The 25,466-nt window shown below is 39.5% G+C and overlaps 1 long non-coding RNA gene across 2 annotated transcripts; it reads left to right on the top strand.

Annotated features, from left to right (window-relative positions):
* Positions 1-7,194: 7,194 nt before the first annotated feature.
* LOC115343235 lies at positions 7,195-15,865 on the top strand. Of its 2 annotated transcripts, none has more exons than XR_003924056.1 (3): positions 7,195-7,257; positions 11,217-11,326; positions 12,634-15,865. It is a non-coding gene; the product is annotated as an uncharacterized LOC115343235 (long non-coding RNA). The 2 variants fall into 2 exon arrangements; XR_003924055.1 differs by having other exon boundaries at positions 11,217-12,826; positions 13,572-15,865.
* The last annotated feature ends 9,601 nt before the right edge of the window (positions 15,866-25,466 follow it).

Here is a 25,466-nt window from a genome sequence, read left to right as displayed (position 1 = left end):
TGTATGCTATGGCTTCATTTGCAGTGCTTTGCTGTATTGCATCTCAGGCCTAGTCTAGATAAAGCTTTCGATGGTGGAGTGTTTTACCAGAGATACTTAGAAAACCACAGGTTGTTGCGGGTAGCCTGTGTATTGCTTTGTAGCATCTTTGGGCATGAAGCGTAACCTGTACATCTGTACGTAGCATCCTAGGGACTCTGGGACAAGGACATCTGGAGAAAGGTCACTGGCACTCTAGGTGATGGTCTAGATTCCTCCACTGAGAAGACTAAAAGGAAGGCAGGCCAGTACAGGTTTGGGGAAAAAAAGGGTTAGACTGCAGCATGTAAACCTTACAGTTAGTAAAAGAACCCTGAAAAACCTGCTCACAGCAGAAGAGTAGTAACCAGGTTGTCTAAACCTTCCCAGATTGTGGGCTGAGGTGGAGATGAGTTGGGAAAGGCGCAGGTCGCATTATAGCTCAAGAGAGTGGACAGACAGGCCTTGCCGAAGGGCAGCATGTTGATCCAAGAGACCCGCACAGCACCACCCATGTTTTGTGTCTAAGTGGCGATTACTGGTTTTGAGCATTGTTCTACCATCAGTACGGGATGTGGGTGTTTCTGGGGCCTTCCTTTGATGGTGTGACTTCCAGGCTGACTGCTGCTGCTTGGTGTGGGGGAATGACGATGCTGAACAGCACTGGACTTACTGGTTATGTAGCTGTATTGCTGTAAGATGGTTTTACTTGGACTAAATGGAGAGCTATGATATTTGCACAACTTAGTACGAAAATTCCTGTAGCTGCTGTGTGTGCTGACAAATCTTTTTTGCTGGCCTGAATTCGTATTTTTCTTACACCGTTTTTCTTTGCCTTTAGAAGAGCTAATAGCCCAGAGGCACGCAGTCTCTCAGTAGACTTTAGCTGCATTTGAAAATTGTGTGCCAAGTTCCATACAGGTGAAATTAAAGAATTAAAGCTTACTTTCAGTTGCCTGTAATTACTTGTGTTTTGTTCATCTCTGGAGACTCTGTACGACACAATGTACAAACACCCTGTTTGCAGAAATGCAGCTGTTTCTCCCCAATTCACTGATGTATTTATTCGGTAGCATCTAGATGCTTTTTCCTCAGCATGTTTTGGTGGTGTCGTTAGCTTTGATAGGCATTTCCAGCAATTTGACTGTAATTACTTCTGTCATACATGTATTTATCAGGTGCCTTGTATTTTAGGAAAATAGGAAGGTTTAAAAGAGAATCAGCAGCTTAGTTAAAATGCTTTGGGTATATTGTTTTCATGAGAGTCCAAGTAATCTGTTCATCATGGATATATCTCCCTTTGAAAGGGACAGTGCTGCTTGCTAGACAAAATGCAGCAGCAGTGCAGCTTGTGGTCCTGAACTGCCTTCAAAGGAGCTTGCTATAAAGAGAAATCAGAAGCACCTGACTAGACCGTGAAAACACCTCGGGGATCGTGTGCTTCTGAGAAGGAAGGTGATTTATGTACTTCTTCTCAGAATCAAAACTCTACTGAACATAGTATGTGTAGTCCTATTTGTCAGTGAATCTTGAATTCAAACATTGTAGACCTGCTTTAGGGCCAAACCGTGAGCCCCACAGTTACATTAAAAAAAACAGAGTTGTTGTGGATGCTTTCAGGTGATTTTTTTTTTCAGAGAACCATTAGAAATGATACTGCCTGATTCATCACAGGGAATACAAATACCACAATTATGCAATTATCTGGTGATTTCAAAATTAAGCTTTTTAAATTTGAAGGCATTACACCAATAAGATGCATTTAATCAGGCATGGAAATAGGCACTCCCATAGGCTTTTGCCCATGTTAGCACCACTCGCTGTAGCACGTGCTTTGTTTTATGATAGGGTCACATTTCTCCTGCCCTTCCAGACAGAACAAGGCTATGATTGGCCATGAATTGTTTTAATTAGTATCATTCTGAAAGAAAATGATGTGCTTAAATGGTGCATAAAGACTGATCATCCACAAAAGTTGAACTTTATACTTATTTTCTGCAAACGTGTTTGAATAACCAATCAGTGACCATGCAGCACACAGTTTGATGATGAACTATGCACAGAGTTACCTCTTTCTCATTCTGCAATGATACATGTCTCATTATTCACACTCAGAGACAGGTTTACTTTAAATGTTGGACCTGAAAAAAATGTACTGGGTGAAAATACTATCTGGGATTTGTATTCTACTTCTTAGAAATGCCACAGGTCTTGGTTGCTTGCGGTGGACTACCATCTTACTGGTGGTTTGTGGGAAGTTTTTTGTCCCATCATTTTTATGTGTGTTCATATTACAGGTTTTATGAAGTGCCCCCACACCAGTTTCCTCTGATAAATAAAATGTAGGTTAAAAAAAAGGTTACTTATAAAAGTAACCTATGTCTTTTTCAGAAATTAAAGCCATTAGTTCTGTGTTGCTCTCGTATTACAGAGATGATTGTTTTACAAGTCAGGTTGAAGAAAGAGAACTGTTCCCATTACCCAGCTGCTGTAGCACTTTCTGGAGCTAAAACTAGATATTCAAAGGCATGTTTGTCTTCAGGTACAGTGCAGATTACACACCAGTTACGTACTCAGCAATATCTGGAGATACAATGAGGAAAAATCAGACTTTTCTCCATGCTTGTCACCCACTTCCAATCTGGTCTAAGCCATGGATATGCGAATTAAGTACTGAACCTAAATAGAAATTATATGTAACCACTAATGCAAGATACAGCTTTGGTCCAGAAACCAGAAATGTTAGTCACAATCTGAGCACAGAGATTGCATGTAACTGGGGTAGATGTCTGTGATTGTAGCATTAGAGTGAGGACAGGGCACAAGGACTGGAATCTGAAGGGTGATTAAATTGGAGTTGTTATAAGGTATCTCTGTGACTTTGTTTTTACCTTTTTAAAAATAGGGAGGAAAATCATACCTCTTATATTACTTTAAGTATTTAAATCAGTTTAGAATAGCTTGCTGTAGCTGTGTCAGATCGTATGGACTTGATGCAGCGCTTAGCCTAATTGTACAGCTCATCTCATGTAAGAAAAAGTCAGATGAGATCACAAAATCTCTGAGTTGTTTAAAACGTGTTAAGTTTATGTTACAAACTGGGAAAATAGTCTTGCCCCCAGTTCAATGCTTTCATGGGCTTAGATTTGAAGTCACAATCAAAGTATCTTACATTTGATGTGAAATGGCTGTCTGTTAGCAGATGAGAGGGAGGAATGCCTTGCTGGGCCATAACTTGCTAACTTCCATAAAAATGAGTTGCTGGTACATACAATTTAGTGCTTCATTCTAGGCAGAGAGGTTTTGAACAGTAGGAGTAGCTCCAAGAGACAAAGATCAATGAGTCTTTTTCTTTGGGGAAGGCTAGTACAGTTGTATTAGATATTTTTAAGGTATCCAAGTTCTGCTATTAAATAGGAATATTTTTGTAAACTGGTCAATAGGTGGTACTGAAGCAAAGCGTAAACTGATGCTATGCTTATAGCAAGTTGTGTTGCAAGATCATCTGCGCACAGGAAGGTATGTTTTAATTCCTCTGAAAGATGCTGGTGCGCACTGTTAAAGGGTAGTGGTGCAGGAAAGTTATAGATTTCCTAGGGTGGATTTAGATGATAATGAAACCGAAGAAGAGCCCTGGAAGCTACTTGGAGCAAAGTGTCTGCTAATTTTTTTCCCATTAGGTCTCTGGGGTGTACTTTTGTGCAGTCCTGCTAAAGTTTTAACTGAGTGAAGGGGTAGAAAAGCTTATTTGGCTGCAAGAGAGGTTTCTGGTTTTGTGGGTCCACTCCAGCTGTACCCTAAGGTCCTCTCTAGCCATTGTCATGGAGGGAGTCGTAGGTCTGTATTGGGTCTGGCTGAGGTGGAGTCAATTCTCCCCATAGCAGCCCTTGTAGCGCTGTGCTCTGCATCAGAAAGGTGTTGATAACACACCAGTGTTTTGGCTACTGCTGAGCAGCGCTGGCACAGCACCAAGGCTGTCTCTCCAACACTTTTGCCCCCCTCAATGGCAGGCTGGGGCTGGGCAAGATCTTGGGAGGGGACATAACCGGGACAGCTGACCTAAACTAACCAAACAGATATTCCATACCATGTGACGTCAGCTCAGATATAAAAGCTAAGTAAAGGGAGACGGAAGGGAGGGGCGGTTTTGTCTTCCGGAGCAACCACCACGCGTACTGAAGCCCTGCTTCCCCAGAAGTGGCTAGGCATCGCCTGCTGATGGGAAGTAGAGAATAACATCATTTGTTTTTTCTTTGCTTTCATGTGCAACCTTCGCTTTCACTTTATTAAACTGTCCTTATCTTGACCCACGAGCCTTTTGTTATATTTTCTCCCCCCATCCAGCTGACGAGGGGGAGTGATAGAGCGGCTTTGGTGGGTACCTGGTGCCCAGCCAGGGTCAACCCACCACAAGGTCACTTCTTCAGAATAGGGCTTCTCTCTTTACAGGGGAAACAAGACACAGCCTAAGGATATTTAGGGTGGAGCATCCTCTGCTTGGGCTACGCTTTCTATTTCCGTGCATATTTGGAAAAAAAGGGAGTGCAGTGTGTCTTTCTGTGTTATAGTCAAAGGTGGCTGTATTAGTGACCTGATGTATGTGTGATTATGTAGGAAAGCATTTTTGCTTGGCTCTGTCATCAGTGTGCTGGCTTATGCTATTTCACAGAGTAACCAATAGAAGGAAGGTGTTTGAGTGCCATGGCTTCCCTTTCTCCTACTTATATCTGAACTGCCTGTCCTGAGTTTGGCTACAAACCAAATTAAACAGTCTGTAATTTCCTTGGAATTAGATGAATCAGCATTTTGGCAGGCTTTACTTGTAAAACATGACCCCCTGTAGATGAACCATTTAATTCATGGATTGCCAAGGAAGATGCTTGTCCGTATGCTCATCTGAAGTTGTGCCACTGGAGGAGAAGAGTCAAATTGTCTCGTGTCCCTGCCGTCCTCAGCCACGGGACTCACTCAGAGAGGAAAATACTGGGATCACAAAAGGGTTCATGGCCCTTATGCAAACACATCTTTTTCCTGTGAATGGGCTCTCTGAAGCAAGGGTTCTGCTGAATTTTCACTTTGCACTATTTTGTGAAAAATGTGGAAGGCATTTTCTGTAGCCTGAAAATGCTCTTTCTAAGTTAATTCTAAAAGTGAGTGTAGTTTACATGAAGGAAATTCTTCATGGAGGTAAGGAAGTCTGATTTAGGCAAGTGATATGTTTGAAAGTGCAGTTGTTATCAATGCTCCATGTTTACTTACCCTTGTATAAAGGAAAAACTGTCATACAGATAAAGCAATGACGTAATGTTTTTCCCCAACACTGATGTTCAGGGATGCTATTGTGTAAGAGAGTGTCATGTGTCTGTGGCTTGGAAAGTAAGTCAGATGAATTCTGTGGTGCTTCTGTAATTGAGATATTGTGGTTTTCCATATGTAATAACCCGTTCGGATCGGAGGTGACATATCCTGTCATTCATAAATGGTTAGAAATATTTTGGGTTTATGATATTCCTGGTGTGTTGTACTGTGGTAAATGTATTAGACTAGAGCGAGCCAGTATACATGCCATTCAAAATTCTACAGTATTAGAGTCAGGAATAAGTAAATTAGGCTGAATGTCTTATGTCAGAAATTACTTTTCAACTCTATATGAAGATGTTTGAAGTTACCAAAGAAATATGAGCTTGAATAATAAGTCGCTGCTTGAACAGAAGTATTGTATCTGTGCTGAGAAAGACACAAGCATTATCATCCTACGTAAGTCTGAGACTCTGAACTTCCATAATGTTTTGTTTCAAACACTGTTGGGTTGTGTGTTGCACAGATGGGATGTTTTGAATGTGGGAGTGGTCAGCAGAGAGACAAAGTGCATAGGCAAGCTAGAGTAGCAAAGGTTGTTTTGCTTCGGGTTAAGCAACTGTTGTTCATAGTGGCATTATCAGTTATCGCAAAGGAATGGCACGGGGTACAGCATGTGTGTGTAGGCTCCAGTGAACATAACCGTCTGTCCATAATGCAAAAATGAAGATGTTGGCAGGATGTCTTAAGACTCCTCTCCTACTGATGGGCATGAGCTATTGTGTCAGGTGGAGGAATTGGAGGCAGCATAGATCTTGGTTTACTTACACAACGCTGCCTGCTTTATAATGAACAGTGCTAGTTTTTCATGATGAAATCCTGGCTAGGTTTCCTTCAAGCACTGCAGACAACAGCAGAAACATTCTGTGAATGTGTACATAGGTGTTTCTGTACGACTCAGTGATGGGTATACAGCCTATGATTTCTGTTTGTTGAAGAAAACTAAGGGTCATCCCACAGGTCTCTGGGATTTTTTTAATGTTGTACCTGTTATGTGTACATGTCCCCTTTCTTCCTACAAGTGTTACCCATTCATAGATTTGTTGTTTTAAATGGCGTACACAGCGGAAGCGTGAATGCTTGTGGTGGATCCACTTGACTCCTAGATGTACTTTGGTTTAGGCTGAGTAAGGAGCAAGAGGCGTCCTATCATTGTGGTGAAGTTGTGAGCTGGTGGCTGACATACGAGGGAGTGAAGGCGCTTTGAAAAATATTTTGAAAGGTGGTTTTGAAGGCCAAAAATCCAAGACAGGCAAAGTGTAAAATGAGATACCAGAGGTAAAATGAAGAGATCTGTCTTGTCTGTACTATTGACTAGCAGACAAGTACTTCTATCTCTAAGTATTAGCATCAGATTCCTTAGCTGAGACTAAGAGATCCTTCCTTATTCAAGGCAGAGAGATCCTTTACCCACAGCAGACCCTTGGCAAGTGAGTAATATAGCATGCTGCATTCATAGTATGAGACATTACTAGTGCACGTAGCTACTGAATATTACTATAAACATTGTACAGAGAATTCAATTAGATGTAAATGCTTGAGCAAGCCTGAGACTAAGATTGGGCGAGCTGCAGGTAGGCTGCAAAAATCAGTACAGACAGGCATGGGGTCTGATTTGAACTTTGTAAGTCAATGGTAGGGTAGTGCTTAGGCTTTGTGTCTCTCGCCTCTGTGTGAATCATTCTAACTCACTCACTCAATCTTGCTTTGTATGTTTGTGCCATGCAGTAGTTAGTAGGGTGAACATTGTCAAAGTTAGTGAAATCTGTCAAGTTATTATTTTACCTCAATAAAATGTATCGCTGCTTCTGTCTTTGCAGTGAGGTGCATTGCACTGATGTGTGCCAGTGGTGGAATATGAGGAAGACAGTAATAGGATGGGTAAATAAGAGAAGAAGTTATTTTCAGAGGATGCTGTGAAGATTACAAAAGTGGCAACCTGACATCATCAGAGTTGGGTTTTGTTTTGGTTTTTTGTTTGTTTGTTTGTTTTTGTTGGTTTTTTTTTTTTTTTTTTTTTTTTAAGTGTTATGTTCTGGACATTTAGAAAAAGAAAGCAGATTAAAATATAAGGTGCTGGTTTTCCAAACCAGTGACCAACAGTGACTGAAATATCTAATCCTATTAATTACTAACAATGAACGATCATGGTTTAGTCTTGCTATTGCACTGGGAGGGAGGAAGGGAGGTGCCCATCGCACTCTGAATACTGACAGTCCGGGAAGCCTTCTCCAGAGTACCTCACAGCACATACTACCAGCTCTCTGCGAGCACCCAGTACAAGGTGCTGCTGCTTCCCTCTTACACTGCCATCACTTTACCTTATTGCACCTACCTGTAGCTGCTGCTAAACATCAGTTGCAATTCAGATTCTGATAAACTGCCTTGAAGAATTTCTGGAAAATTTCACAAGACCAATTTTCAGCTTAGTGGTCACCTTCCATCAGAATGCCAGGAAGGTTGAAAGCATTTCTTTGTTAACACTCAGTAGAGGAAAATGGGAATAGATTATACTATGCAAAATTAAATCACAGACATCGTTGCAATAAAACTACAATACCCCAGATAACACTAAGTAGCTTCTTTGCCAATTAATTACTTCAAGACAACATCAACTGTTGCAAAAACTAAAAATGCTTGTCACTGAAGCATGCTAGTGTGAACCTCACACACAGCTCAGAAGGCAACATTAAAAGCCATACTTACCCTGTTTCTCTTGTACTAAATTAAGTTTTTTTCTCTCATTCTTTTCGTGTTCCTACTTTCTCTTCTATGTCAAACGATCACTCTATAAATTAAACAAATACAAGTAATTGAACTTCAGTGCTTAATGCTGACTTGCGGTGTGATCCTTTTTCTAAAGAAAGAAAAAGGAATACAACATTGATCAGACCAGGAATTTTGACAGACAATTTAAGGACTGGGCACACAATAAGCAGAAATAGGGAAAATTCAGAATTCAACTTCACTGAAAATTTCTGAGTGCAGTTTCAAAATGTGGGCCTAGGCACTGGCTTCTTCAGAAAGACAATGAAAAAAAAAAAAAAGAAAAATCACACACACATCATAACTATGTCATTTAACTCCTGACATGCCAAAATTCTAGACCTGCACACACAAACAAATAGCTGTTCCTGAAAACACAACTAACCACAGAAATGAAACAGCCACCCTAAAAGTTTGAAATGCTGGTTACATACAGTAACCAAGCACCCCTGTAATCAGAATGGGGAAGATAAATGGGAGAGTACATAGAAAAACATACCATGTAAAAACAGTCATTAGGCATTTACCTTCATAAACAGTCTGATGATACTCAGACTTAGCACCAGTGTAATTTTCTGGAGATTTTTGGATATTCTGCCCACAAAGGACGAAAGGGCATTTTTGGTTTATCAAATATTAACTCTAACTTGACCGAATGGATGTAGGATGCTACTGATCCATCTGAATTTTAGGTGCTGTAAGTAACTTACCTATAAAACCAGATGCAAGTTACAGGTAAAGTTATAAACCATGCTTTCTCTGGGAGCGATTCTGTTCCAGAGATTTTCATAGAAACCTAGAGTACCTCACATGAAGACAGGTTTGCAGTAGGCCCGTTGTAGAACAAGTTGTGGTAATAAAAAAGCACTACAGCTAATTACACTCCACATTTCAGATCTCAAAGCTACCAGGGAGTCAAACTTTAGGTTCCTTTCTTGCCTCTGAAGATGCTTAGGGGAAATGGCTGTTCTGTTGGTAGGCTGGAGAATAAGTTTTCCATAAAATATTCAGCATGGCTCAAATTGCATTTCTTTCTTCTTTATAATGTTGTAAAATATCTGAAAATGCCTGGTTATTTGTAGGTGGTGTTGCTATGCAACCAGTTCACCTTTCTTGCTTGCTTTTAGAGATGAGCAGGTAGTAATTCCCCTCTTAATGTTTTACCCAAACTTGCGAACAACAACAACAAGAAAAAAAAAGCAAGCTGTTTTGCTAATGCTTTTATAGGTATGAATATATTCCAGCTAAATTCTAAACCTGTTAAAAGTAAAAATCTTCATGAAATACTTTAAATCTTTTTCCAGGTAAGTAAGTGGCATTTTGTTTGTTAGATAAACAGCCCCATGAAAAAAAACAGGAAATCCCAAGTAAAAATGTTAGAAAAACAAGAGAGCCCAACCCAAAGAAGGTGAAAAGAAAAAACACATTCATGTGTATACACCCACCTGACATTATGAGAGAGATACTGAAAGATCTCATTTCAGCAAATCATCTATATATGCGATTATAAAACTATTCAATAAACAACAGAAAATTACAGATATATAACAGAAAGGCAATAAATGAAAGGCCATATGATGTAGGATCTGCGTTTTTTCATTTCAAATGGTAGAGTACCTGAATGGCAGACATGCCTATATTTAATAAAATAGTAGAAAAATATTTGACAATGCTTAACTATCCATATGCAGGTTTGGGCTTTACTGTCATGTTAATAGAGAGAATTTAGCAAGACTACCTATATTAGCTTTCTCTTGCAATTTGAAGCCCTAGAAAAAAAAACACACTGGTCTTTTCTTGTACTTCAAAAGTGTATTGCAGAGCAAGGACACTCTTTGCTCTTCATGTGCAGTGTTCTATGGTATCCTTTTAGGATGTGATGTTTTTCCTTTTCAAGGCTGTACAGTGTACACTGAGCAGGTGCTGCATCGCCTCTTACATAGTAATGATGCAATCCGCAACTGTAATTAAGTACCAGTATTCATCAAATTCACAGTACCATGCTTTTCTAGCTCTCTGCCTCACCCTCAACCTTCTTGTGCCCGCTCTAGTCTCTTTGGCTGGTTTCATAACCTCAGCCTCCAGGTCTCTCGGGTGACACAGTGCAGTGCCCTCTCCATCACCTCTTACACCGTCATCGCCTTCGCCCAGTAAAGGGTGAAAACAAAACAAAACAAAAAAAAGAATGAGGAAATATGAAAGATCGTTATTTCCCATGAAAGCCCAAAGATCTGTTGGCTTTTTCTTGGTACGCTGCAGATTATACCCCTCCTATTCAAATCAACATAACTGACCTCGACTCAGATGGAATACAAATGAACAAGGATGTAGATGAGATCAGAGTCATCTTTCTTACAGAAATACTCTCAGCATGAAAAAAAGTTTACGCCCTCTGCTCCTTATAGGCACTGTTCTTCAGCTGCACAAAGACACTTCACCAGCTAAAATCAACCTTTCCATGCTCGGTATTTAGAACTTCATATGAGGTCACAAGCAACGGCATGTATGTCTGTCTTTTTAAATACTCATATTCAAACCTCTTAAGTAAGTAAGTTGTTCAAAAAAGCATGAGATAGATAAGGTACGTCCAAAACTAGTAGATAACACTTAACGTTACTCTTTCTTACTATATCTCTGTTCTTCATCTGAGTGTAATTCTACACCAATAAAATAATATTACATAGGCTAGTTAATTCATGTTTGAGAAGTACTTTGATACTGTAGCAATGAGTGCCACAGAGTGGGAAAAGCATGAGAAAATCAATAGCTCCACCTTCAGAGAGAATTTGAATAGTGTATGATAAATGAAGCCTGGAATCCCTCGGACGGCACCCTTCCATACTTACGTACAAAGAAGGGACTAAATTAACATTACAGCGAACCATAATTCTGCTTTTTCCAACTGATAAAGATAACATGATCTGTTATCTTTAACATTATTTGCTTATGTTTTCCTCTAGGTAAATATATACACCAATATTTATCCTTTTTTTTTTTCTTTTTAGTTTGTAACTGTGTCACAATTCTAGTTACTAAAGCATATATTTTTCAGTTCAACATGTTTTTTTATTAAGTTTTATTAGGAAAAGTGCAGGAATGGTTTGTTACAAAGAAACACTCGACATCAGCAGAAATAACAATGCTGAAACTGGATAAGCTTTTCCATTTAGGTTAACAGTACAAGGTAAGCTTCATTGCTTTCAAGCTGAACAGATTATTTGGAGAGGTAGATTAGCCTCACTTCTGTGTGCCTGTTTACTAGAATATGGGTCATCAGCTTAGTGCCTGGAAAAAATTTTTGGGAAAATACAGATTTCCATTCTCTGGTATCCCGTCAAACAAAAGGGACAGGGTCTCATTACTTTAACTAGTTATTACTCGTGAGACTCTTAATGCCTGCAGAAAGAGGACAACACTGTTGGCACTGGATCTTCCACTCAATCTCACCATAATGTTCTGTGAGGTACTAGTAATCTGTTAAGGTAAATATGTTGCCTGGATTGTGCACTCCACAGAAACTAGTCTTTGTCATTTGTAGAACATGTTCTTTCAAGTCTATTTGCTGGAATGAGACTTGTACTTGGAGACCGGTATTGGGTAGCATCTATGTGATTTGCAGTACCTTGAGGTTGTTACTTTCATTAATTGCTCTGGATGTTAATGGTCATTTAATTGTATGTTGTGTAATCCAGCAACCACTATTTTGTAAAGGTTAATGAAGCCTTTAGGCAATTATGATCTTTACAAAATTCCCTGACCTTTGTATAATAGCTTGTTCCTCTAAAAATTGCTATTGACAGTAAGTGTTTCACTGAGGGTGGGAAAAAAAAAAAACCACAAACCTGCCAGAGATGGAGGCGGACAGCAGAAGAGAGAGTAAAGAAAGAAGTAAAATGCATCATTAAGCTTTTCACAATATATAAGCATAAGGAGCACTCACAGAAAATGCTCCTAAAAATTGATCAGAAATACCTCCACGTAATTGCCTAAATGTAGCGACTACAGCTAATGGTATCTCTTACCACACAGTCCCACAGAGGATGGATTCTGAGCTATCACTTCAGAAAAAGCTCCCACCGGCAGCTGCCACGCTGGGAAGGGCTCGACCAAGGCACGCCAGCCCTACCATGCTCTCATTGCATGGCTGATTTACGCACGCACCCAGAACTTACCTTGGCTCCTGCAGAAAAACAGTAGCAGTAAACCAGATGTAATCCTCTTTATGGTTTCTGTATTCAGAGGAGCCCTAGTTGGAAAGATGGCATTGTGTTTATACCTTTTTTCATGTTCAGAAGTTGTGCTGATACTTCTTACTCTTACAATGCAAATCAAATTTAGAAATCGGTAATTTGTTTGTTTGTTTGTTCATTGCTAAAACTCCCTGGTAAGCTACTATTTTTGCTAATCACCCCAAGAATTAAAAACACAGTTCAAAATTCTGTTTATCAAGAATGTAAATTGGGATATGCATTTGCTTTTTGCATTTCTCAGTGCATAGGACCAGATCATTCATCCAGAATAAGGGTGGATAAATACAGTGCTTACTACAATCCCTACTGGACTGCATTGGTAGCATCTGACAAGTATATAAGGACCGAGCGTGCAAAATCCAGGAGTGCAGTTGGCATAAGTGGAGACTAATACTGCATTTTTTTAACAGTTTGTGGACCTCAGCATGGATCAGGTACAACATGTTCAATTCACTGACAACTTACTCATTATACATACCTTCTAAGCACAGAAGTTGCATGCGGTTGGAGCTGCATGTCTCTATGGCTGCTAGTTTCATTTGCAGGATTAGCTGAGTATCTGCTTGTTCTGCAGCCTTCCCCTCATAATTGTTTCTTTCATTTAAACAGTCAATAGTATGCAGAAGACAGAGTGCCCAATCTGTAGGACCAGAGGGCTTTTTTTATACGATTGTGCTTTGTTGATGGTAATTATATTTCTTACTGATAATGCAGCAAGATTTCATGTCTAGCATTACTTTTATAAAGGTGTCATTTTGAACACATTAAATGCCTTTGGAAAATAATAATAATATTTTCATTTCAAACTTCATTAAATGGAAGCTGAATGACATATTGATAGCTGACCAGGAAGCTAATTTTTCTAGTTGAAAGGCTTGCTGTTTGCATTTCTATTCTGCAATATGATCATAAAATTTATTTACTACCCAAACTGCAGATTCCTGACTGTCGTTATGGGTTTTTAACTACTAGTGTTTTTTGGGTGAATAATTATAAAGGAGAGAGTGGTGACTATGGTTTGGCTGCTTAACAGACACTTCTATAAATGGCTCGTCTTAGAAATGCTCTCATTAATGTATTGCCACCTCTGATACATGCCAGAGTGAACCTTTTTCAGTTAAGGAAGTGTCTTTTTGTTGTCCTGTGTAATTCATCTCCTACCTCACTTGTGTTTTCCAGGGGAAGCAGCTCTGTCAGTCTGCCAAAAAAACAATTTCCTGTAAAAGCACTTGAAGACCATTTCATTCCAAACAGCCTTTGGAACCGTTGAAGTTGTTGGAGAAGGAGGAATGCAGCTGGGCTGGACATAGGGCAAAAGGAAGACATACTATGACAGGAGTACCACCTGATTTTTTTTCTTTTTTTTTTTAATTTACAGCTGCAAACAAGAAAAAGGAGTGTAAAACAGCCCACCCAGAAATTCCTAGTACAAGGTTTTCATTAGAATATACTGATTTGTCAAAACTGAAGTGTTTCATGAGCATGTTAGTTTTCACAGAACTCTAGTCAAACACAGGCTGTTGAGAAACACCTTCTTCCCTCCATTTTCCCTGCCATGCTACTCAGGACACTCAGTGATTCAAAATCGGTGTCTCTGGGCCAGAAAGCAGCCAAATACACAAAACTCTCCCTGAAAGGGGAAGCCTGTGTCCATCACGCCGTGACGGCTGGCAGGGCTGCACAGCTCTGGCTGCCCTGGGGAGCTGGAGGCCCGACCGCTTCCTACCTTGGGAGCCAGACACCCAGGTTTTCATGTCCTTGCCTCTGCTTGCAAGACAGAGAAACTCTCGGCTGGAAACCTGACCTCTCTGGACAATCCTCAGCCAGTCAGACAGTGTGAAAAGGATTTCGGTTCCTAAAACCCTGGGCTCCCAGCAAGTTGCAGTGGTATTTCTGGGGAGATGAGTGTGAGAGCTGCAAGAAACAAGATATTCACACCCTGTATGCTTTATATCTAGACCAAGCATTTTTAAATAATGTTACTGGGTTTTATGATTAAAAAAGACCACTTGCAAATTTTTCACATGCTACAACAAAACCTGTTTCATACACATGGTGAAATACAATCTCTGAAGCTGAAAATGTATAGTTTAATTTGACTGTGGAGCTGCTTTGGTAAGATTTTTTTTCTTTAGGAAAGGAAGAACCTTAGGTGGAAGAGACCCTTGCTGACAGCTTATCATCTCGTTAACCAAACCTTTCTGAGCCAGTTTATAAATATGTATGGTTGAAAACCTTAAAGCCTTCCTCCTTTAAGGGTATTATTTTTGCCTAGTGCACTAATCCTCTGCCTCTGGAGAGCTAATCCAAATCTTGGCCTGGTCACACACAACCCTGTTTTTTCCCCTGAGGAGCACAAGTAACATGAGTGGCAGCTTCTCTTTAATGGGAGAGCCTAAACTACAGAAGAAACAGGTTTCAGAGCTCTGCAGTATCTTTAGAGCAGCCAAGATAGATAAGCCAACAAACATCTCCAACTGCGCCATCTTCTTTTCCTGACTGACTTACTGAAAAGTGTCCCTACCCATGCACTTTTAAAAGCACCATCTTGAAAGATTTCTTGCTATATTTTGTGGTTCTCATTCATTTACCCACAATAATGAAGGATGAGCTGCAGCAAGTAGGATGCAGTAACTAACTGCTTCACTTGCAATCTCACCATTGCCTAGAAAATGCCAGTGCTTGCTGAGCTCACCTTGCTTCAGTGACCAGTGCCTCTGAAGGAAGTGAGACCTCAGCTGAAGACTCTTTACCATTTAGTCTAGTAGTTATTTGGTATTCGGAAGAAAAATATCAGAAGTCTGTTTAATATTCAATACATTTGCCACTTACTTACTTACACCTTTTCCTTAAAACTCATTTCTACTATGAGAACCAAAACCCTCTTTCAGAAGGGCTAGAAAATTGTAACTTTTATACCTTGCTACTCCCCAGAATTTTCTTGTAGTTGCCTTATGTCTTACACCAATTTGTTTTAATCATTAAATATAACTGATATTTTCTTTGGAGCAGGGGATATTTTCTTCTCTCGGTGAGACAAGTTTGTGAAGACACTTAATATCTTTTATTAAAGAAACTGATAAAGTTGGGAGAGGGGGGGAAGGGCAAAGAGCTTTCAGGCATACAAGCTGGCAGCAGCAGCAATGTTTTTATTGCATGTGCTTTTACAGAGAAAGCCTAAACATTAAGTAGAACCTCTGGAAAGTAAAGAAGTACTATAAAAATGGATAGGAGTATAAACTGTGCTTAATTCAAATAACATTTCTCATATCTAGACTGCCGCTCAAGAATCTCCTTAGACTATGTTGGACTATGGATCCTTTTAAAGCACAGAAACGTACTCAGCACTGATTACCACTTCAGAATAACTGGAAATTTACTGCAAGACAGTCTCTTATAATGGTATTTAGTACAAAAAAATCATTTTTCATGTACTTACTGACTGAGCAGAAATGTTCAGACACTTAACAATTTCATTTATGTATGTGCATGCATGTATGTTATGGTTTAGAAGTAGCGTTCTAAGATACTTTTCTTTGTGATACTGTGCTCGGTTTAATGTACGTCAAGGTTAGTTAAACAAACCAGAGATATGCAGAGTTGTGCCACAGTAAGCTAAGCAATCATAGCAAAGAGTTAATTGATTTTTAAATGGAATGAAAGAAAGAGCACTACGTCTAAGTTACGTTCGTGTTTTTCTTATTGTTGTATAGGACTTCAGCAGATTAAGATACAGTACATAAAAGGCCAAGTTATCTCCTCTAAGAAGAGCCAAAGCACTCTGAAAATAAATAAGCAAAAAAAAGGTAACATGAAAATCCCAATGAACTGCAACATGATGTGCTCAAATAGTAGCTAAAGCAATAGTTGTGTTCAGCTTACTGCTGCTCTGTGATTGCTGCTGTGAGCACAACAGAGGCCATAATTAAGAAGGTAGCAGAAGGGGAGCACAGGTGACAGAGTGGGGGGGTCAAAAGGAATATTGCAGAGCCATAAGCCAAATAGGAAGATTCAAGGTGGCTATTTCTGCAGCACAACAACGCTAAAAATGCCATTGCTACTTCTCCTAATGCTTTTATATGCACAAATGTCAACATCAAAACCACACGAATTGACAGATAGACAAATGTATGCCTGTCCTTTCCTTTGTAATCTTCTTTCACTACTCCCCCTGTTTCAAAGCCCTGTGGATTTTGGGTTGTTTGATCCAGCAACAGAGCAAGCAAATGGAAGCATCAAAGATCCTTCTATGCTTATTTGAGAGACCAAGAGGAAGAAAAAGAAGAATGGCTGATAGGTAACAGCTACTAAAGGAAGAGAGGGAAAGCCTGATAAAGCTGTACATGATTTGAAGATTTTAAGGCTGCCTTGCTGTGACAAAACTTACAGATCACCACTTGCCATGGCTAACACCCCCATCATCTTAATAATCCATTGCTAGGAACTATCAATCACATCATCACTGTTATTGGACAAATGAGAAATAGCCATTTGTAACAATTGCTGTGGATTTGTACCTACCTTTGCACGGAGAGTATGTTGTGCAAAGGACTGTATTAATTTTGCAAAGGAACGCTGACTCTTTGTTGCCATGGATGAAAGACAAAAAGAGAGCTGTTGAAAAGAAATGGTTTGAATAAAGATAAGTATACAAATAGCAAAAGAAAGCTAGAAAAAATATCCAGACGCAGTTATTTTTATTTTTTTTTTAGATGGAGTAGTATAGATAAACTGAAGGAGCAGGAGAAATACATTTTATGAAACTGCACTTCAGATTTCTCTTACGCTGTGTTGCGCTCAGTCTCGGCCACCTTCTTTTCCAAGCCAGCTTCTTCCCTTAGCAGGAATTGTGCGCTACAATGAGCTTTCTTCTGCCTGAAAATAAATTTCAAACTGAAGACTATAGCAGAAGATTTTTTTTTCCCCTCCCCCTACAGCTGTTACAGTTGTTCCAGCCCATGTCAGCACAAACCGTGAAAGTCCAAAATGGTTGAACAGGCATAGAGCAGACCCACCAGGGTTTAAGGCTGTGTCTTATTCTCTGTTCAGAGGAGAAGGCCTGTGCTAGCCCTCTACTATTTTTTTTTATGCATATCTTTTTTTCTTTTCACTAGTCAATCCTAGGTAGTACCAGACAGAGCTTTCATCTTTCTTTGGGTTTGCTTTCTTTCCCTTTACATAGGACATTGGCTTGATTGCATGAAATTATGTGGCTAGAGGACAAATTACTGATTGTTTCTTTGCCCCTTTGCCTTGAGCTACAAGTACTAAAAGCAATTAAAAATTACAGACCTAGAGAATCCCTAGAATAAATCTAATACTTTTACAACTACTACACACAATTTCTCAAGAGACAGGGTTTTTATCATATGGCACTATCAGATAGACTTAGCTTTATGAAACAGTCAAACTGGCCTACTTTTTACTTAATGTAGAGTTTGCAATACAAGGAGCTCTCAGCTAGTAGCAACCCTCAGGAGTCATCCCCTCCCTTCCTATTTTAAAGTCTTCATGGAGCTGGTCATTTTGTTTATTACAGGTTATCCCACGTAAAATACTAGCATTAAAACTTTCAAAACTTAGATCCATATGCTTAACATTTATAACTATGCATCTGAAGAGTGATCCAGCTTTCCACAGTGCTGAAAAAAGGAGTTTTAGTCCCTCTATCTATAAGCACTGATGTATTTATTTATCACTCTTTCTGCTGTCCCTGCTGTTTTTCAGTTGCAAGCCTCCTTCCTGCATGCTAGTCCTATTACCAATACTCTGCTTAAGTAAGGCTGCTTGCAGAAAATCAGTTCCACAGGGAATTTTAGTAAGAGATCTTCTAATGTGTGCCTTCTGTGGTGATTTATTCTTCAAGATTGATCAGATTTCGGATCAGTTCTCCAGACATGATGACAAATGCTTTCTGGATTTTGGATGGGCGGTAACTTGACCTTCAAAAGGTTGTTTTCTTCCATCATTAGTAGCATTACTTGTACACAACCGGAGCCATACCTCTTTATTTTTTCCCAGGTGCCTAAATGTACATCTGCATTGTCTGTTTTACAGAAAAAAGATGACAAAGAGGAAAGCAATGGCCACACTCAGTGGATGAGGAAGCTAAAGTTCACCAACATCAAAAGAAACACATTTGTTAATCTTGGTAGGATGCAGATCACACCCAGCCTGATTAATGGATTAAGTAAGTGAGATCAGACTAGAAATATTTGCTAAAGATAACGACTGAAATCAGATTTCTAGAGTCCCAATCTGTTACTTAGTACAAGCCCTCTTTTAACACTCACATGAAGTCTGATCACTCCAGTTTGGCTTCCCAATTTCTACAAATTGGGAAACAACTGTCTCAACAAGAGGGGCACCTGCCCAGGAGCAGTCAGAGTTATAAGAAAACAGCAACATGTGGCATGAAAAGCAGCCAATGTAACAAGATCTGAATAAGCTGCGGAATTACTGTAGCATTTGGGAGCACAGTTATAAAATACTTTGGATTTTTTCTTGATTGTTAGGATAAAAGATTTTGTCACTCCAATCACAGTAAGCAGAACAGAAATTTTAAGCTCATTTAGATCCTGCTCACTTCTGCTAAATCGCATGTAAGCAATAACAATGTACAACTTTTGCTATGCTATAGCTAACCCCAGGATCAGCAGGGGAAAAAAAAAAAAAAAAAAAAAAAAAAAAATCAGTCAAGACTGAAACGATTCAATAATACTGAAAAGGTAAAGTGGCACATGCTTATTTTTGTCTTAGAAAGACACTATAGATGAAAATGATAACCGCTTTAACTGCAGTAATGCTGAGAACAGGAGTAAGACCCACAGAGATAAGTGTCCGCAGCAATCTCTCCCAATTATAGGCCAGTTGTTGTGTTCAGCACATCTCCACAGAAGATTAGAACCATAGGCTGGAAGGTAGAAGCAAGAAATCGGAGTTTAAATCTCAAAAGTGCATCGCTAACCAGTCACACCAGCCTGACATTTGAAACAGCCTTTGAAATGTTACTTCAAAGATCTGAGTCTCCTACAGCACAGATGTGGGGTTTTTTAATGCTCTGTTTCAAAGCGGTATGTATGAGCCTTAGAATTGGGGATCTGACACTTTAGTTTATGTTTGTTTAGAAATACAAGTAAATCACAAAAATAACAAGAGAAGTTCAAACTGAACACAGCCATAGAACAACTCCTGGGCAGAGAAACGCTTTCCTTAACACCATGTAATTTGCTCACCAAAATAACCACCACCTACAGGAAGGAGTTAGCCTAGCTTTTTAAAATTGCCGTTACAACAGTCATACCTGAAGTACCAGTTCCTAATCTGAAGGACACTAGGTAGCTCCATTCGAGATACTGTTCCATGTATGGCATTTTACAATTGGTTATGGCCACTGAATAGTTCAAACCCATAAGGCAAAAGTATAGATCAGCCAGTCAGACACAGAATTCGCATTTCCTAAATGACTAGCGGTAGGGACAGCCTCCTAGACCCAAGTATTAGTGGTTCCGATACCGATTAACAGCGGTGGCACGCACAGAATTTCCTTTGCTGAGCTAAAGCTAGGGGGTTTGCTTGAGTACCTTCCCCCAGCTCCCCAGCACTGGCCTCAGCACGTGCTTCCCCTGCAACCCAGTTGGGACATGGGATGGGAAGGAGGATAGGAAACCCTCTTAAAAAGAAATCTGTGGGCAAGATGGGGAGCAAGATGATTGCAGGCAACATCCTTGCTGTAAATTAATCCCACTTTCACAGCCTCTCATGGGAACAGTAGTAAAATTGACTTAAGAAAAAAAGTGTTCACAATATGCCTATTTATTAATTTCAATCATCTCAGCACCCGTGTTACATTTAGAAATAACTCCAGCTTCTGAGTTAAGTAATATCATTCACTAGCACTTCTCTGCTATGTGTTTGTATACTTCAAGAATCTCATTTAACTTGAGTCCTTGCTGAACTGAAGGCATTTTAGCTAGATTTTATTTAATCAATACATTAATAATATACACTATTTTTTTTTCTACAGAAAATGAATCCTTTCTTGTGACCACCCAATCTGTCTTCACTCCCAACCGCAAAGTCCCACTCAATCCCTCAGGAGAAAATTTGTATGGGATTATGGAGCTGTGCCGAGATCTCACCCTGGCTCCCATCACAGGAACAGCAGCAGTAAATTCCCAGCTGTAAGGGCACTTTACTACCATTAGCCATCAATGCTGACCAGCTCATACTGTGTTTCTGTCATCAGGCAACTGCTCTACACATCAAGGAATTTCTTGGGTTGGGAAAGATCAGCAAAGCACATATCTCTGAAATGCAAGCTATATTCTCTGCTATTTGAGAGTCACAAAAGCAGTTGTGAGAATTTAAAGTGGCTGAATGAGTTTTAACTGCAGGGTTGTTTTTTCCTTACTATGTGGACAGACATAAATATTCCAACCACAGCAAATGCGCTAGGTTTGATTTTAGCTCCATTTCCAAAGTGATGAACAGCGTTATATAACTAAGAAGTCCTCAAAATGTTGGAAGAGAGAATGGTATGAATACAATACCCCAAACACAAATTAGAGACATTTCAATATAGCATTCACAGCTCCTAGTTCCCTTGTAGCAAATCAGCAAAGGTAAAGCACAATAACTAAGTAAACTGAAAGCAAAGTGCTCTTCCAACTCCCTTTCAATACAATTTCAATACAATTGCCTGGCTGAATCTCTCTCACCATGCTAGATTTCCACCATGGATCAGTACTTTGTCATTTTGTCACTATTTGAAACATTGTCATTTAAATTATACGATAGTCACAAAGTAAGTACCTGATGTGTCCAAATGATGAACCGCCAACTCCTGCCAAAAACAATAAAGCGGCAACACTTATTTTCTGCTGGGTAAACAGCTTCATTTCTGTATTACAGAAGACTTCTTTCATAGCTGAAAAATTGCACTTTAGCAGCCCAGGAACATTTGCAATCTTGAAATCCTCCCTTTCCCCCATCCCTTTCTATGCTCTCCCTCGCCCAACCACATTTAAAAACCTGATGGGAGCAGAAACTGCTGTACATTATAATCTCTATAATTTTTCCAGCATTTCTTCCGAGTCATTCATGACTATTTAGCATGTACCTCAAAGAGCTGCGTAGTGCACCATCTGCAAAAACAGTACAGATTACGACTGTGGAAACAAACAGGTATTAGTCTCGTCATCCCACTGAACATTTGAGAGATGTCAGGAACAACAGCAGCCCATCATCTGTGGGAAAAAATACACCACCTCATTGCAAATGGACTCAGCACTGGTGACGCTTTAAAGGGAAGAATGCAGAAGTGTGCTCTAAGTGTAGGCAAAGAGCATGATTTTCATCCCAGAGCATAAGATCTTAAAAGCCTACTATTGGGCCAGATTGAAAAAAAACAAAAAACAAAAAAAACCCCACAAACAAACAAACAAAAAAACCCAACAGAAATATTTGAATGTTCATTACCATAAGTGCAAACTGAAGTGAAACACTTGAAAAACTGGTAGTGCCAAAGGATTTTACAGGCACTACTACAGGATTTTGTTTCATCCAGGAGGCTTTTTTTTATTGTCTGAACACGCACTATCTCCTCAAGTTATTTCAGTTGCTTTTTTAAAATGTTGTAAAATGCTTTTGTTTGTTTACCATGCACTTAAATCATCCTACACCAGACAACTAGAGATCTGTTACATGTATTGCAGGAGTTAGTTTGTTTATGCCAAATTCCTCTGCAGCCTGTGTTGGTGCACATGAATCTGGTGGGTCCACTCACTGAGAAAGCAGGATGCCCTGATCCCGTGCTGGGACCCCTGCTAAAGCACAGGATGCCTGGAAAAAACAAGCTGCCTTCATGACTAGTTATTCCTATGCCCTGTTGCTTCTGGCATTTAACATACAGGTCAGAGATCTGCCTTCCTGGGGGATCGTTGCCATGAGCTCCCTTCTGTCCTAGAGGATGCAAGTTCAGATTTTCGGGTGAGTCATTTGGTAAATGGCCCCTTCCAGCTAGAACTGTTGAGCATAAGGAATGGTTATCTTTCCTTTCTGTATAAAATTGAGTGTAAGTAAATTAGTTCAGTTGAAAGAAAATTACTTCAGACAAAAATCTAAATTTTTAAATTTAAAAAAACCCAACACTTTGCACTGTGAGGTCTATGATAAAATTTGGGGCATTTGTTTGGTTCTAGCAAAAAACCAAGGAGATCTAGTTTGAAAGCACATGCCCCACTTATAATTCCCTCAAATGGTTGCTATTTAGCTCCTAAAAATATCTTCTGCTTCTTCTTTTTTAATTATTGTTTTATTATTCTTCTTTTCTCCTTTGTGAACAGGAACATCTTGCTAGTTCTTGACAGGTGAACGTAGCATTTCACCACTTACCAGCTTAACAAGGTCACAGGCTACGCTTGCAGTCCCAGACGTTTTCATGTAGCTTCCCCTGCAGACGGTGGTCTGCCACAGCTCACCAGCCAGGAGGTTTCCTCTTTCAAAGGTCTTCGGCATCTAATCTGCAAAGTAGTGCAAAAATAGATGAAACCAGTTTTAAAAGTTATGGCAGCATAAAGAAGCTCAATAAATGGGGCTGCGCTGAGTTCTGTGCCGTCATGTCTACACCAGTTACAAACAATGCTGGTCTCCTCTGTCCGTCAGTTTACGGTACGTCCTTAGAGAGAAACTATGCGGGAGGTTCCTGACTGAATGCGGGTTTTGGGCCATCATCTCTGGGTAAATTCCTCAGCAAAAAGGAAAAGTAGTGCCAACGTCAGACCCGGAGCTGTAATACTCTGGAAGCGGGTTTTGTAGCCAGATAACTTTTTGTGCTGGTTTTTGAGAAGTATTGCCACAATGGACATTTGAACACTAGCAAGCGTTCCTTTGTTTTGCTTTTAGGGGTGGGTTTATGTCCCCACCAATCATAGTGATGTAGCATAGGCCCTTTTAATGGAAAACTATTAAGGTTTTTGTACCCATCAAGGTTGTTTTATTTGATTTAGCAGACCCGGAACTGAAGCTGATAAAGACCTCGGTTTTATTGTGCACTTTGGAATATGTTGCATCCAGCCAGCATAGATAGCATTGGGTTGTGAGAAAACCTGAAAGCAAGCTGTTGAGCTTTGATTTCAAGGTGACATGAAGCCACCAAAGAGACTGCCAAGAAAAACATTTTGTATTTCTGAACAGAAGTCATGATTCTACGCCAGTATTTTGCTTTTTGACAACCACTGCTAGGTAGCAACAGCAGAATTTCTAATTTCCCATGCTGCAAAGCAAAGAGGCTTTTTTTCACATCTGCTATTTCTTTAATTCAACTTGCAAAAGTAATTCTTTAAGAGGTATTAAATCAGGACACTTTTTTTTTTTACTGAGCATTACTATCGTCAGGATTTTCAATACAGTTAACAAGAGGTCTTCTGCAATTTTGTGAAGTCTTTCAGCATTAGTAATTAAGTGACATACATAAAAAAGGATGGTTTAATACATACAGCAGTGGTGAAACAAGCTATATTTTTCCTGTTTCCAGTTCACTTAGCTGAAGACTCAAAACCCAAAAAAACCCAACCAAACAAGACAACTTACTGGATTTCAGTAAGGAAACAGAAAATGATTGCCCCCTTCAATCCCAGCTCAGAACCAGTTTACCTGCTTTCTACACGAATTGGAAATTTTAAGCCACTTCGGGGGTGGGTGGGTGGAAAAGAGTAAGAGGTTTTGGACATACCAACAAATACAGTATTCTTTAGCATGCTTACACTCCCTTCTTTAAAATATGGGAGATTTTTATGCCATTTCAGGAAAGCAGAAAGAAGATGACTGTTTCAGGTCTTCATCAGAGCATCTTCAAGTAGTGATTTTCCAATTGATGATGATTTTTGTGTATTATTTAGTAAACCAATTCTTAATCTAACTAAAAGCATGTTTTCCTAATATGCACACTACTCCCTTACTAAGGAAACAATAAGATAATCCAAATAAAGCCCTTGTAGAATACCAGACACAAGTACTTCCAGATGAAACAATAAAACAAACAAACAAACAAACAACAACAAAAACACACACCAAAAAAACCCCAAAAACTTTAAAAACTGATTGCAATATTTCAGTCACTGGGAATTTCTGAATGAGTTCGCAAGATCCCAAATTATTATGGAACCCACCATCCTCGGTGCAGCCACCAAAACACTTTCTGCAGTTCATTAACAACACAGAAGAATGATTTTGGCATCTTTGAAGCTTATCCTTAGAGAACAGATAGTCTTATAATTTTTCCACCCACTCATTTTAGGAAGTCTGCATGCTGTAAGCACTCGTCCTCAGAACGGTCAGGTGAAGGATTATTGATACAGTGCTATCACTTAGTTTTGTTTGTATGATCAGGAGATAAGACGTGTGAAAAGAAATGGCTTGCATAAGTCTGCTTGGGTGGAGTTGAAACCTTTCTAGTGAAACCTTGGCTTCTTCATAGGAAAGACTGTTGAAATTAATGCAATTATTTATTTGACCATAGTCCAAGCATAGTCAAAGGGCACACACACAAAAATTGGAAGTTGCAAATACATTTTTCAATAATCCTTTTTTGCAACAGCATACTAATCAAAGAACTTAAAGCTCCTCCTAGGAAGGTATCCAGGAAAGCTGTTGATCTGCGCCACTGGTGGTGAAGTGTTAATGCTATGTTAGTGGGGAGAGATGATGTACCAAATAATTTTTTTATAATTTTAAGTGAACTACAATGGACTGCTGTCTCTTTAGAAGGAGGCTAAGCATAAAAAGTAAATTGGAGAAACAGAGAACTTGTTTTGCTGGGATATTTATGACGCTATAGTACTCCTGGTAGTTTTTCTTAGGGGAAGCTCCTGCAAGATTTGGCTACTATATTGACAAAAAATTAGCATCTCTCCCATCCTGCCCAATAAAACAGTAATGGAGATGGTAATGGAACCACACACTGTGATTTTGGGAGATGTTCTGATTAGATCCTGAGAGGCACGGTACATAAACCTTTTAAAGAAAATTTTTCAAACTTATGCAAAAAAACTTGAAAAATATATAAATAAAAAT

The sequence above is a fragment of the Aquila chrysaetos genome, chromosome 6, assembly GCF_900496995.4.
Source record: "Aquila chrysaetos chrysaetos chromosome 6, bAquChr1.4, whole genome shotgun sequence".
Classification (NCBI taxonomy): Eukaryota; Metazoa; Chordata; class Aves; order Accipitriformes; family Accipitridae; genus Aquila; species Aquila chrysaetos.
The sequence above is the reverse complement of the archived record's forward strand: the minus strand, read 5'-3'. Positions and strand labels throughout refer to the sequence as shown.